The 15594-nt window shown below is 46.2% G+C and overlaps 1 protein-coding gene and 1 long non-coding RNA gene across 2 annotated transcripts in view; one reads left to right on the forward strand and one right to left on the reverse strand.

The window, feature by feature from the left end:
- The window catches only part of LOC145716281 (uncharacterized), an 11145-nt gene extending 10277 nt beyond the window's left edge, over window positions 1-868 (reverse strand). The window contains exon 1 of the long non-coding RNA XR_014138855.1: window positions 75-868. This is a non-coding gene — a long non-coding RNA (uncharacterized LOC145716281). The remainder of the gene's footprint in view (window positions 1-74) is intronic.
- Window positions 869-3712: 2844 nt separating this feature from the next.
- Window positions 3713-15594, forward strand: part of CDON (cell adhesion associated, oncogene regulated) — a 114397-nt gene continuing 102515 nt past the window's right edge. The window contains exon 1 of the mRNA XM_081799138.1: window positions 3713-3879. The gene's annotated coding sequence lies outside the window, so the exon portion shown is untranslated. The remainder of the gene's footprint in view (window positions 3880-15594) is intronic.

The following is a 15594-nucleotide window of genomic DNA, read 5'->3' on the forward strand; positions in this document are numbered from 1 at the left end:
CACCCCTCCCTCCCATAGCTGCATCTGCCCACAGGCTGAGCTGAGGGGCTAAGGGCCACTCCCTCCAAGTTTACCTTAAACCAGGCGCTGACCCACAGGTCAAGAACTAGCCTCAGGGCGGCTCTCTGCCCCGGCCACCTGTTCGTCACTTGCTCTCTGTCAGGGCCCTCTTCTGGCCCACTTGACACCTCTTCAGGATCGCCTTCAAGGTGTGGGAAGCCGGCAGGAGTGGGGCTGGGCCATGATGAGGGGCCCAGGGGCTCAGGGGTAAGGGCTGGGTGTGGGAGGAGACGGCTCTCGTCTGGATGATGGTGGCTTCAAGCTGAGACTCAAATGCTCCCCCACCCCTCGTTTGTCTAGTAAGGAAGTCTTTTTGACCTAGCCAGTTAAAAGTCCTGGCTCTTCATCTCATTACTGCCAAGGCTCGAACTAAAGAGGTAAAAGCTGGCAGCCTCGGGCTGCCTTCAACTTGGCAACTGCCCCTCGGGGTCTGTGTCTCAAAGTCCCAGCCTCTCAATAGGTCTGTGTTTTCAATCCTGGTGAAACAAAGCGGCGGTCTCCCCCCTGGGCCTGAGCTCTCCATTCCCATCTTTCTGTGGGGGATTAAGAGCTGCTCTCTTGTTTGGGTGTCACTCTCCCTTTGAACCGCTGTGGCTTCATCGAGTTTCAGGCTCAACTTCCTGCCAGGAAGTGGATTTACCTCTGATTTGTTGTTACTCTCTCCACGAGAGGATGCCGAGGGAGAGGGCAAGGGAGAGGACCAGCAAGTCCCCTTCTCCCCAGGCACCCCGCCCGTCCCCAATCTCTCTCCAGCCCCAGTCCCCAAAAGAGCTCCAAGCCACCTCTTCCCCCCTCACAGGGAAAATCGGGGACTCGCAGGGAGGGGAGGCCCGGGGCTGCTCACTCTGGGTGTGACGGAGGGGCACAGCGGCTGGGTGTGCGCACTGATGACAGGCTGCCTTTGGCCTCCCTCTGGGGCTGTAGCTCTGGACCTGTTCTTACTCTGGTCTCGAGAGTCCCAGAAAATTGGGTGAAAGAGACGTTTCCACCATGGAGCTAAGCTTACACAAGAAGACAGATCTCTTGAGTGCAGATCTAGGACTATTTCTACCTCACCACTTTTGAAATATGTCCTTTTACCTTTATTTGCAATCAACAGAATATTATAGATACAGGCCTTGGAGCATGGGAGGGGGAGGAGAATGTGTGTGGTGTAGGAAAGAGGATAAAGGTCACTTGATTTTTGGTACCCTGACATCCAGGCAAAAAAGAGATTTTTTTTTTTTTTTTTTCCTGGAGGGTATTCTATTGTCCTTATCCTGGAAAAAGATTTCCCAGAAAAGATCAAGAGAAATATCAAAGTATAGTTCGGCTGACGTTGCTTGTAGTATGTAGAAAGTGGTTGTCCCGTGTCTACAAAATAACTTCTGTTTGATTAATAATCAGGAAAGGGTGAGCTGTGGCAATAAGAATCCACATTGGTCCATATTTCTGGAAATCCTTTTTTTTTTTTTTAAAGATTTTATTTATTCATTTATTTGAGAGAGTGAGAGAGAGAGAGCACATGAGAGGGGGGAGGGTCAGAGGGCGAAACAGACTCCCTGCCGAGCAGGGAGCCCGATGCGGGACTCGATCCCGGGACTCCAGGATCATGACCTGAGCCGAAGGCAGTCGCTTAACCAACTGAGCCACCCAGGCGCCCTGTCTGGAAATCCTACTCAAGGGCACAGAATAGTCCCCTGGAGAGCTTTCTGGATCTCAGGGAAGAGAAGCTAAAGAAAGGTAGCGATCTTGCCCAGGGAAAGAGACCATCTCAGGATCAGGGCAGGTGTGTTTTGTTTTTTGTTTTTTTAAGATATTATTTATGTATTTGAGAGAGAGAACGAGAGCTAGTGCACAAGCAGGGGGAGGGCTGAGGGAGAGGGAGAAGCAGATTCCCCGCTGAGCAGGGAGCCTGACTCAGGGCTCCATCCCAGGACCCCAAGATCACGACCTGAGCTGAAGGCAGAAGCTTAATGGACTTGAGCCACCCAGGCACCCCCAGGGGAGGTGCCTTTTCTTGCTTGTGTGTCTTTGTTTTTTGTTTTTGTTTTTGTTTTTCATGTGCTATCCCTGCACACTACCAGTTAAAAGAGAAAACTGCGCTCCAAAACTGGGCGTGAAGAATCTGAGATGCACCGAGATTAAAACAGATGTGGGATGTGAATGTGAGTTTGTGTGTGAGAGAGAGACGGAGACAGACAGACAGAGATGGGTCGAGGTGGTCGAAAGAACCTCGAACCGTTCACAGGAGGAGGATGGGCAAAGCAGCTGAATATGAAGGGCAAACGAGATGAAAAGAGAAGCATAGCTCAAGCGGATAAACGGAGGTAAAGAGAGCCTGCAGACGCCACCAGCCAGGGCCTGGCCCTCCCCTGCGCACCGGGTCACGGGCCCAAAGGGTGCTGGCCGGGCCCCTGTCTGCTGTTCTCCTCACAAAGCCTGGGTTGTGCTCTTGGCAGGACTGGGCCTCCCTGTCTCTGAGGTCCTAGCTGGGGCCGCCTGCCCTGAGAGCCTCCTGGTGCCACCAGAAGCCCCAGATTTGTCCAAGTGCCAATACCTAATGAGGAGCTCATTTGAATCCATGAAAAGTACTAGGGAGCAAGGAGACATGCTAATTAAAGTGATTGCTGTTCTTTAATTAAGCAATAATTCCCCCAAAGAGGGCATTATCATGCAAATAGAGCCCTTTTGGGTGAGGTAAGGGCTTTGGACAACAGCTGAGGTCTGTTAATAAGGCCCCTGAGTATTGGAGGGCAGGGATCCAGAATGCCCCATTGAGCTGGGTAATAGAGCAAGGGAAATAATCACGGCCCCACAGCCCCGCAGCCCCTCGCTGCCTTTTGTCTCTCCAGGCTTTGGCTGCAGGCTTTGGCTGCAGGGACCCTCCTCTCCTGCCCGTGCCTTCTCCCCAAGAGAGGCTTTCAGAGCTGTGTGGGGTGGAGAGGTTTGTAGGACAGTGTCTAGTTTGGCCCTTTGTACAATCAATGTCCCGATTATCAGAGCATCAGCGCAGAAGGGGTGGAATGAGGCGGGAGTGGGGCTCCTCAGTGCTCGTAAACATGGAAGAAGCTGCAAAAGGTCGAGCCTCATTCAGCTGCTGGGATATGCTGGAAAGCACACTGAAATCACTCCAGCATCTTGGGGGGGACCACGGCTGAGCTATTTCCCTCTCCAAGACCCAGTTTCCCGGGTGGCTAGTCGCTGCCTTACCCAGTTACCCTGTGGGGACGTGGATGTGAGTGAAAGCACCAGGCACAGGGCCTGCCATCTGACCCAGTGGTTCTCGACCTGGGCTGATCTGCCCCAGAGTAAGGCTGCGGGATAAAAACAAGCTTTATATTTTTATTTGCTAAATCTGATAACCTTATCCCTGGGGACTTTGGCAATATCTAGAGATATTTTGCATTGTCACGACTGCAGGAGTTAAGTGTGGGGAGAGGCCAGGGTTAGTGCTAACTGTCCTACAAGGCACAGGCCAGTCCCCACCCTCCCCCAAAGAATTATCTAGTCCAAAATATCCCATGTGCTCAGGTTGAGAAACTCGAATGTAAACAGCCCTCAATAAGTCTGAGTTCAGTGAAAAACTAAATAAGGAGATGGCACATTTTCTAGAGCAAGAGCGTAGCAGTGCGGTTATAAATCACCCCCCGCATGAACTCTTGGAGATATTTCTCTTTTCTCTGAAGGTAGCGTATGGACAAAGATTGTGTTTGTAAAAACTGAACGGACAGACCGAGTGGTGCGGGCTGGTGCTGGGAGCCTCGTGCAAGGACCAGGACCAAAGAAACTGGTTCTGAAAGCCAGGAGCTTCAGAGACCACACAAAGCCAGCTCCGAGGTAAGAGCCAGGAGCTCCTACAGGAGACCAGAGCCCGGGGAGAGGCACCCAGGGCCCCGCCCGAGGGCAGAATGAAGCAGCCGAGAGCAGGTGTCAGACTGACTTAGACTGTGAAGCAAGAACTTGACGTCTACCTTACCACTGAGGGCAACAGCAATAGCACAGCTCAGGCTTCCATTGAGCTTACTGTTTTGTCACCATAGCCCAGGGGGCAGGTACAATTATGATCCTCATTTTGCAGACACGGAAAGGAAAGAACGTGCGCAGGGCCACAAGCCTGGTAAAATCCAGGATTTCCACCGAGGCAGGGTCTGAGGCTAGTACAGCCGGGGAGCGAAGTCAGTCTCGAGACTGTCACCGTGGTTGCAGATCTCGAGGTATCCTCGGCTTGCTGCGCGGAAATGAGGGTCCTCAGCAAAGTGCCCTGTGGGCCCTGAGCTGTGCCTGCACCGGGGGCTCTGGGTCCCCTGACAGACAGCCGGAGGGCAAAGGCGAGAAGGGGGAGGCCGTCACCAAACCTGGGTTTTGCCCTCCTCACGGCAGATTTCTTTTGCTGCACGTTTGCTCATCCTCTCAGCCGCCTAGACAGTTTTCCTAACTTCTGGGGCCCGAGGGTGGGGGGCTGTCTGTTGCTTCTAGAACTGCCTTCCTAATGGCCTATGTCTCAGGTGGAGCTGGTGGCCTGCCTTGGGGGAGACAAAAGGCAGAAAGTCAACAAACCAGGCAGTCCGGCTGAGGGAAGACCAAGCCTCTTGCTCCCAGAAATCTTGGAGCCCTTTCAATTTTGTGTTCACTCCCTGCAAAATAAATGTTTTGTGTTACAAGGAGACAGAGATAGTATCTCATCGGCCCTACTAGTTTAGCACGACCTCTGCCAACCTCTCACTCGACATTTGGCAGCGGGGGAAGGAGCGTGGAGAAAAACAGGCCCAGGTTCTGTTTGCAAAACATTTTCATCAGTCAGAAAGCTGCCAGGGTTGCAAATATTAAATAAACCCTGACTCATGGAGACATATACCTTGCTTTGCTTTGCCGATCGGCTGGGTAACAGACAGAAATTACGTTACTTTGGAAGTGACAGCTCTTAACATTCTGCAGACTTCTCAAGACGGCTCTGGCTTTTTCTGAACAAAGAACAATCCACAAAAACGCCCATGGTTTGCAATGCATAGGAGTCTGTTTATAGGATCACAGACTCGGGCCCTCTCCTTGGTCAAAGGGGACGGGGTGAGATCACCCATTTAATCGCCTTCCACCTCCAGGTGGGGCTGGCTGGCCCGAAGGTCTTCTGCCAGTGGATTTAGTGAGAGTGTGGCGCAAGCCTCAGGCCCTTACAAGTGAGTTCCCTAAGGGCCGGTCCGTTTTTTCCATTGCAGAATTTATAAGTGGGTTTGAAATGAGAGCATAGTGTTGCTTTGCCAGGAACAAAGGTTTCCAGTGTATTCCAGTCACTAACCTAAGACACCATAATATAAGCCAGGCTCCCCTCTCCCCAACTCTAGCCAGTCCTGAAGTAAAAGTTCATCCAAGAACAATAATAGTAAGAGTATAGCTAACACTTACACTGAGCTTGCTACGTGCAAGGCATTGTTCTAATCCTCACAAAACCAGGAGGGAGGGACTATTATTACCGTCATTTTGCAGAGAGGAACTTTGCTGTTTTCCTTACTCTAAAGTCAGGCAAGGCTCCCGCCCTATCTCTTCCTTTCCCTTTGGATCCCCGGGTTGTCCCCCTCATTCTCCATGAGAACAAAGTCTTCTATCAGCTTTGAAACAGTTCAACCCAGCTCTTTCTGCGGTTCTTTTCCAAGAACCGTTTCTCTCTTGCTTTTAAAACCTGTAACCTCAGCGGACACCATAACAAACCAGCGTGTGTGTCTACGCCGCTTTGCATGGCTTCCTCACTGTCCTGGAGATGCATTTGAAAGGCTGCAGAAGAGTGATGCGTGTGGGTTGTGACGCTCACCTGCTGGGATTCGAATCCAGCTCTGTTCCAGTTGAGAGAGACTACATCAGCGCATGTTTTATCTCATCAAAAAAGACTAAGTGTCTCAAGAGCTGAGATGCTGTTACGTCCTTCTACAGGCAGGCTAGTGATGAACAAAGAGAAAAAGCTTGAGAAGCATTTGTTGACTTGCTTGGGTCCTTGGCGGCTCAAAACAAAAGGTAGAAAGATATATACTGACCTCTCCCGCGAAAGCAGCGAAATAGGCAGACACAAAGAAGTGTAGAAACATTACGTCTTGCTTGACAATATATTGTAGGTGCTTAGTAAATGTCATTGAAGAAATTTATTATACTTAAAAATCAGCAAACATTAGCCTTGAGAACTACGTCAATGTCCGTATTTTAAAGGTAGAAACAGAGGAAGAGAGAGAAAAGGGACGGTGATCTATTCCACCTCTTTTGTGCCTTTGGCTCATTTTTCCAAGGGCTAGTTCAGTCCAGCACCTTCTGAGCCATTCTCTAGAACAGCCTTCGGGTAGAAGTATGCACAGACCCAGGCACTAGAGGAAATCAAAGGGCTGAATCTCCAAACAGTGGCTGCAAATGTTGAGAGAGAAGCCAGTGAATGACCATCACTCCTCCGCAGACAGATCACACAGCTCACGGATGGGAGTCCAGCTGGGCTGACCATCTCGAAGAGGTCCTGAAATATTTCCCATGTTAGAGGACTATCAATCCAGCCTCCCCACTCAGGAAGGGGCCCCCCAGATTACATGCCTCCTGGTCAGGAGTGTAAGAGGCTGAACTCGTGGCAGGGGCGGGTGGTAAATTTGGGCTTTTGCTGAGAGGAGCAAGCTGTCTCTGAGCCATCCTCCGTGCGTGGAGGCAAGGGACAGGGCCTATGGAGCTTAAGAAGGCACGTAGAGTCTCCAAGGTCATGGTTCCAGATGGTAGGTAAAAAAGAAAATGATCTCACTCTGGAAAGAAGTTTGAGGTCTCACATTTTGTATTGGTTTGGTCTATTTTGAGTTTAAGTCTCCAAGCCCCCACCTCAGTTCCTTCCAGCCACAGAAAGGCCTCTGCCCTCCCCCTCGGGCATTTGTGAAGAATGTTAAGCACGGTATCTCCTTAGGCACAGTCCTTTCATCAAGGTGGAAGCCCTTTGTGAAGGGGCCCAAGAAAAGCTGGGCTGGAGGGGGGGCTAATTGGCTCAGTGTTGAGCTTTTGACAAATCCTGAAATGAATACAACGGGGGGGGGGGCGGGGGAAGAGGTGTTCCTGAATGCAGGTGGGGGTCTGAGGAGAATGGGAAGGGGCCTGTGAATGGGCTCTTCTATAGGTTTTCCCATGCCCCCTCCCAGCCTGGGACCAAGTCAGGGAAGGTTGCTAATCTCACCCCCCCTCCCCCACCGCTTGTCACCAGGGAACAGTGCGATCTGAAAGGTGGAGGAGACAGAAGGTCTCCCAAATCCAAAATATCTGCCTAGGGATCTATCTGCAGCAGTATCCCAAAGTCTACCCCTGGAGAGCCATTCCCTTCGATCCTGGGAGAAAATGATGAAGCTGCTATCAGTTACTGACACCTCAGAGTGAATGAGTTCACTCAAGCCTTGCAGCCCGGAAACGTGCCTGTAAGTCCACAGCCAGTTTGCATCTCCAACCTGGAGAAAAATGGAGAAAACCCCTTTCCTTCTTCCGTTGCCTTCCCTTTATTAACAGTCCCTCTGCAAGGACGCCAGAGGCAGTGAGCAACAATTTTCTAAGAGCATAATGGCTCACCAGAGAGAGAGGAGTGGATTGGAAGGGGTAGGGAAATGGCTCCTAATTTCAGTTGTTCTCAATCCCCGCTGCCCTACCCTAAGCCTCCGCATTCAGGTGTCTAGCTCCCAGGTGCTCTCTCCCTCCTTGCTCCCCCTCCTTTTCTGGCATAAACATGAAGATAAAGGCTGCATCCAAAGCTGCTGCTAGGAGAGTTGCCCAGGGCAGGAGCCATGAACTTCTTTAGTCTGTTAGCTCTGCTCCAACAGGCCAGAGTTCCAGGTCCCCCTTTCATGGTATCTTCTCCCTGCAGAGCCCTGGTCCAGGGTCTCTCTAACTCCCAGACACTTGATAAGGCTGGGATAGCGATGCAGAGGACTCTGTTCAGAACCATCCACACTGACACCCCTTATAAGTATTTTTTTAATTTTGTTAGTTATTAAACAGTGTAATATTAGTTTCGGGAATAGAATTCAGTGAGTCATCACTTACATACAACACCCAGTGCTCATCACAAGAGCCCTCTTTAACCCATCACCCATCTAAGCCCATCCCCCACCCACCTCCCTCCATCACCCCTCAGTTTGTTCTCTATAGTTAAGAGTCACTTATGGCTTGTTTCTCTCTCTCCTTTTTTCATTTTCCCCCTTCCCATATGTTCATCTGTTTTCTTTCTTAAATTCCACATATGAGTGAGATAATACGGTATCTGTCTTTCCCTGTCTGACTTATTTCACTTAGCATAATACACTCTAGTTCCATCGATGTCATTGCAAATGGCAAGACTTCATTCTTTTTGATGGCTGAGTAGTATTCCTGTGTGTGTGTGTGTGTGTGTGTGTGTGTGTGTACCACATCTTCTTTATCCATTCATCCGTTGATGGACATTTGGGCTCTTTCCATAGTTTGGCTAGTGTTGATAATGCTGCTGTAAACATCGGGGTGCATGTACCCCTTCAAATCTGTATTTTTGTATCCTTTGGGTAAACACCTAGTAATGCAAATGCTGGGTCATAGGGTTGTTCTATTTTTAACTTTTTGAGGAACCTCCAAACTGTTCTCCAGAGTGGCTGCACCAGTTTGCCTTCCCACCAACAGTGCAAGAGGGTTCCCGATAAGTACTTTTAACTAACCAGAAGAAAACACTTGGTTACATAATGCAAAAGCAAGATTAATGATTCATGAGATTTTCTTTTTAAATATATGTACGTGTTTATTTTGTTAACAAGCACAATGAAATGCTTACCAAGTGCCAAGCTTGTCTGATCTTTACCAGTCTTCTAAATTTATGCCACTTATGAATAAATACCTATATGCTATATACAGCAAGCATCACCCTTATTACGAATCTGTGAAAGACTGTAACACAAACCAATAATTCATGTGTGCTCCATCTTTCACTGCCTGTGTAACATGATAGCTGCTCACAGCTAAAGCAATTAGAGACAACTTTGGTCTGTAGGAGAGGAATTCACCGTGATTCTTACCACGATGATGATGATAAAAATAATACTAGTTCATCTTTATTCTTGATTACGTCCCTGTTTCTGGGCCCAGTTCTTTATATGCATTACTTCCCTTAACCCTCACAAAGTCTTAGGAAATGGTACTATTGCTGTTGTTCATTTTGTTGAGAAAACAGATGCATGAAGCATGTTAGGTGCAAGTTCGCTTTCATACCATTCTCTGTTGCTGCTCTAAGGAATATTCACAACTGATACGGAACGGTGGTTGTCTCAACCCAGCTAACGAAAAGTAAGACCAGTCATTACGGGGCCTGCCTGTTCTGTGTCAGCCATTAGACAAGGTATGTTACACATCTTCAATCCTCAAAACCACCTGGCAACCTGCTACATTGATACCTGTTTTGCTGATGAGAAGACTCCCCCAAGGTCATACTGCTTATGGACAATAGGACAGAACAGAAGACCTCCAGCCCTTCCAGAGACTGGCCCAATTAGAACTGCCCTAGGTGCTAGGTGTCCGGAAAGGGACTTAAATCCAAATCCTTCAAGCAGCAGCTAAGATATTATGTCAAAATCTTTGTGTTCCAACCCATGCTAGAGCTACAAAGTTGCTGGAATTTGCCTCACAACGCCAGCCTCTTAGAGACCTTGGCGCACTGTAGCTCCTTTTTCCTCTTTGAGAGGAAGGAGGGAAATTCTCCTGTAGCGACAAAGTGATTGGCCCAGGTTCACACAGCAGACAGGAGGATAAGGAGGAATCTGGGAATAAATTATACCGAACAGGTTTCCCAGTCTTTAGTTCAGTGCTTTTTCTACGAGACCGTCCAGTCTCGAATAATTCATTCGTTAGCTGCTTCCCTCTGCAAATATCCCCAACTGGTCATTCTCTTTCACATCTCAGACAGGGGCTCCTTCGCCGCATGTAACGGAATGACATGGAAGGGGGCATCCGTATCTGCTCAGCGCCTGCCTGTCTTTCTCTTTCCTGTAAAATGATCTCCACATTCTTTGCTAGTGCAAAGAAGATGTGTAAAGTCATTTTCTTCTGTCCTGGTGTGTGGGTAAATTAATCTAGCATCACAAACCCAGTCACAGAGTTAGGTAATCTGTGTGTAATGGGTTTAGGCAGTGAGTCTCTGGGGCTTAGGTTGTTCAGCATAAAAAAGGCCATAGAAATCTCCCTCTCCGTGAAATCCTCTTGCACATAATTCAGGAAATGTACAAGACAGTGAGAATACAGTCAAGCTACTGGAATTTCTTTTTGAAGAAAAAAAGAGAAAAAAATATCCTGCAGGGGCAAACTGTTGATTACCAACACTGGTCATGGTCGGGGTGCTAGCTACCTTGTAGTCATCAGATGTAAAACCCCGAAGGCGTGGGGGAGGGTTGGGCCATTTTATAACATGTCAATATTAAATTACATCATAAATAATCAGAACTTCCTGCATATTTAACGGGAACTTTGTTGTATAAATTTGGAAGTTATCCAAATAGAACAAGCGACTTCTGTTATTACTGAACCCCCTGGGTCCAACATATTGTGGGGGTTTAGTTGTTGTTTTGAACTTTGGAACCCTTAGCAGAGAGTAAAAAGAAAGGCCCTAAGCCAATTGACTTTCGATGGTCATTTTGCCTTCTCTTTGTCAGTTTTAAATGGATTAATGGATTTCTTATGCAAATAAGATCAAATAAAATCCAAAGCCATGACCCAAAGCAAACATGTGAAATCACTGTTTAGTTGGAAAACCTTCAGCAGACTGAGCCAGCTTAGTGATGATCCACTTTGACCAATTTTGCTATTGCCAAAAGGGACACTTCTTGACATTTGCCATGTCTATTAGATCATTTCTAGCCCAAGGATATTTTAGAGGCTTATAACGTTAACGTGAGTTGGTATCAAACCCAGACAGTAAGATTTGAGTTTCTAACATGAGATATAATACAAAGATTAGTTATTATGATGACCCAAAGAACAAAGTCTCAAGGTCTTATTTACAACTCAAACCCTCCCTACGTGGCTCTGATTGTCTCACTAACTTCATCTCCCACTGCTCTTCTGCTCTAACCCGTGGGTCATGCCCTAACTAGAGTCTTCTACCTGCAATCCTGCTTTCATAGGAAGGAAGGGAATGGACCCTGGTTGGGAATGGACCCCATTTCTCTACTTCTTTCTGAGTTTTCCCCAGTCTCTGAGCTGAGGTTAAGTTCTCTTTTCTTCCTTCCTTTAAAAAAAAAAAAATTCATTCATTCATTCATTCATTTGAGAGAGAGGGAGAGGGAGAGAGCATGAGTGCGCACAAGGCAGGGGAGGGGCAGAGGACAGAGGGAGAGGGAGAAGCAGATTCCCCTTGGAGCAGGGAACCCAACACGGGGCTCCATCCCAGGACCCTGAGATTATGACCTGAGCTGAAGGCAGATGCTTAACCGAGAGAGCCACCCAGGTGCCCCGTTCTCTTTCCTTCTTGAAGCCTTTCTTCCTCCATTTCAGGTGAAAGTTATTTTTTTGTTTTGTTTGTTTGTTTTTGTTTTTTGTAGTGACCCTTTACTGAGATCCTACTGTCCGTGCTAGGAATTTGACACTTTATCTCATTTAAGCCTTGAAAGGCAGATACTATTTTCATATTAAATTTTTGTTTTGTCTTGTTTTTTATATGTAACTCATTTACATGTTCAAAAATCAAAATATTATAAAAAGCTATAAGTTAAAAAGCCTGAATTTTATCTCCATCCTGTCAATACTATTTACCCACTTTCTATCAGAGGTAATCATTTTTAAGTTATTCCTTGGAGCCTTCCAATGGTTCTAAAAGATCAACAATTACAAATACATTTTCTTAGCTTCTCTCTCCTAACTCTATATAATAGGGCAAACACTGTATACGCCATTCTGCATTGACATCTCGCTCCCTGTCTTCCATTTCAGGACAGGTCCTAGAGTACTTTCTTTTAGCCCCCCCAGTTTTACTGTCATATAATTGACATATAACATTGTATAAGCTGAAGGTGCACAACATCTTGATTTGATAGATGGATATATTGTGAAAAGATCCCCACAATAAGTTAACATCTATCACCTCACTTAGTTACAATTTTTCTTCTTATGGTGAGAACATTTAAGATCTACTCTCTTAGCAACTTTCAAATACACAACGCAGTATTGTTCACTATAGGCACCATGCTGTATGTTACCTCTGCAGTACTTATGTATCTTATAACTAAAATTTGTGCCTTTTGACCACCTTCACCCAATTCCCCCTTCCCCCACCCCTGTCTCTGGTAACCATCAATCTGTCCTCCGTTTCTATTAGTTCTATTACCTAGATCCCACACACAACCAAGAGATCATCCTGCATTTGTCTTTCTGTGTCTGGTTTATTTCACTTAGCATGAAGGTCCATCCATGTTGCTGCAAATGGTAGGATCTTTTCCGTAGAAACTCTCTAGAGTGTCTTTTTTACTCTTTTTGGCTGCATGCTATTCCATTGTGTGGGGCTATAGTTCCTCATGATGGACACTCAGGTTGTTTTTAATCTGTTATAAACAATGTTTCAGGGAATGGGCCTTTGCATGCAGCATTTTATGTAAGTGCAAGAGTATCTGTAGGATAAATTTTAAGACTGGAACTACTGGATCAAAGGGTAAAAGCATGTGCAATTTTGATAAATGTCATCAAATTTTCTTCCCTGGAGGTTGTACCATTTTTTAATTCTTACCACAACGGTATGAAAGTACGGCAAAGGTATCACCATCTCCATTTTATGTATGAGGAAACTGAGGTGCAGAAAAATATAAGATCATGTAGTTACTATTCAGGCGGGGACTCAAACTTGCGCTCTGCTGCATCCTACTCATGCCGTGTTTATCACGTAGTTATCTGTATTGTTACTTATTTTATGTAGAGATAGGCCCATTCCTTCTAAAGCTTTGTGAACAGAAGTCCTGGTGTTCAGAGTTTCTCTAGGAAACAGAAATTGGGGCAATTAAGTCAGTGCCAGGTGAGAGTGAGGGAAAAGGGAAATGCAGTAGGAAAAGTTGGGAAACAAACACAGCTGGTCACTCAACAGGTGCTCCGGCTCAGCCACCAGGGATGTCTGCACAAGAGAGTTACTGAAAAATCATGCCACTGGGTGGAGGAAGGGAGAAGAAATTGGTTGAGCTCCTCTGTGTCCTTCTCACATTCATGGGGGAGACACACCCACACTTTTGGTTGGGTCACCTGGCCTTCTCAACAGATGCTGGGGGAGTGAGATCCCGAGCTTTGCAGGGTCCAAGAACAGCGAGAAGAGCCCCAGATGGGTCACTGTGATAGCCAAGGGTCCTAGAGACAGGCGAGGCCAAGGGATCCTCAGGAAGTCCATAGATGTATTTCAATCTAGGCATTTTCTTTAACTTAGTACTTTATGCCGAAAAAGTGCTCAATGAAAGTTTTTTCATTGACACATTAATTTGTAGTGATATTAATAAAGAGAAACATTCTTTATCTTTATCCTCGTATATTAATGGACAGTAATCAAGGGTCCAGCCTCTAGAGCCAGACTACCTGAGTCTGAACACAAGCTCTGACACTGACTAGGTATGTGATCCTGGTCAGGACACCTCATGTTGCTTGGCCTCAAGTTTTCTCATTTGTAATATGGGACTAATGCTTAAAATAATACTTGGCATAACAAGTGCTACATAAACATTAACTCATTATTATTATAATATCTATCTTTTATTCAGTGTTTGCTATTGCCAAGTACTAAGTACTTCACATGTTTTACCTCAATTAATTTTTCTAGCAACCCTAAGAAAGGAGGTGATATTATCAATCCTCTATGGGGGTATTAATATCATCTCAATTTCAGAAATGATGAAACAAAGACTCCAAGAGTTTAAATAACTTGACCAAGTCAAATGAGGTGGAGTCAGAATTCTACTCAATCCGTCGTGTTATTCTTGGAGAACCAGTTTTAACATTTATTTAGTATTATAAAAACACCCAGTTCAGGCCTAAAAGTCATTGAATGTGCATCCATGTCACTTAAGCATCTATCAACCTTCCAGTCATTGTGGCCTTGGGCACTTGGCTCATGGTATTTCTCTTAACATTTCTCTCGGTCTCTTCACTAGCTGCACATCTCTCCAGCCCTGATCCCATAAATTAGGATGACCTGAAATCTCTACACCACTTCCTCCACCAGCATCCATTAGCCTGCTAGACCTAATCATTCCCCGGAACTGTTCCACTTTGGAAATGGTGATCATAACCAAAGATCTGGTGGCTTTTTCACTCCTCAATCCTGTAACAACTGCTCTTTAACCTCACAGAAATCTCCTTTTCTTTTATTTGACATCTTATTCTAGTTTATCATTCCTTTCCAGCTCACACCATGGATCCTAGGATTGATGATTTAGATTACTTTCTTACCAATACCCTGTATTATTCTCCTTCTCCCACATCACCCAGCAAAGCTCCAAATTTGGATCAGTGTTAGCTTTTCCCTTTTACACTTGAGTGGTCACATTCTGATAGAGAAAATCAAACAATCATGCAGATTCCTCCACTATGAATTCATGATCCCCAAGCTCAGCCAGGCTCTCGGCATCACTCATTACTCCTATTGTTGGTTTTCAACTTTCAATTTTCACCTCTCATTTTTCCTAATGGCTATTCCAAACCCTCACCACCTTCCCCAGACATCTTTTTCACATTCCACACCTTGAATACAGTAAACAGCACTCCCTCCAAATTCATCAGGATAACTGAGGGCTTTAGTTATTGGAATTTTAGAAATCCATGCTTGGCCACAACTTTATAGGGTTCCATAGTCTTCCTGAGGGGGTCACTTCTACTTTCATGGCATAAATATACTCCATGCTGATGACTTTCAAATTTATATCTCCAGCTTGGACTTATCAATCTTGTGAACACCTGTACATGGAGGTTCCACAGGGACCTCAAATTCAAAAGGCTCAGAATTGAACACATCATTGCTTCCCTAAAACCTGTATCTCCTGCTGGGCATTAGTCTCTTTCCAGGCACCATGGGGGTAGGAGGCATGACCACCATGCACTTAAGCTAGAAGACTGATGTCATCCTTGGATTCTCTTTCTTCTTTACTTTTCACATGCAATCAGTTTCCAATTCCTGCCAAACTTTCTTCTTGCTTCTGGAATCTCCCCTCTCTTCTCTGTCCTTATTTTATCATTGTCCTAGTGCAGTCTCTTGATCCAACTGGACAGTCCGGACAGCTTCTGAAGCTTCCAAATTTTTTTATCTCAGACTTGGCTCCCTCAGTCTATCCTCATCACTGCTGCTACCTAGGTGTTTCTAAACACAAATCTGACCATACCAACTCCCACTTGAGATCCTGCATTGACTCCCCATTGCCTACAGGATAAAGTCCCAGCTTCTTGGCAGGACATGCACGGCCATCTGTGATATGGCTTTAGCTTCGTTCTGCAGTGCTTTCATTTACCAATCCCTACGTAGCCCCTTACACTTCAACCACAGAGAAGAGTCTGCAGTTCCTATGGGCTGCCTTGTGTCCCATTTCCATG

Source organism: Leptonychotes weddellii, chromosome 11 (genome assembly GCF_054177405.1).
Source record: "Leptonychotes weddellii isolate Sample4059 chromosome 11, ASM5417740v2, whole genome shotgun sequence".
Lineage (NCBI taxonomy): Eukaryota > Metazoa > Chordata > Mammalia > Carnivora > Phocidae > Leptonychotes > Leptonychotes weddellii.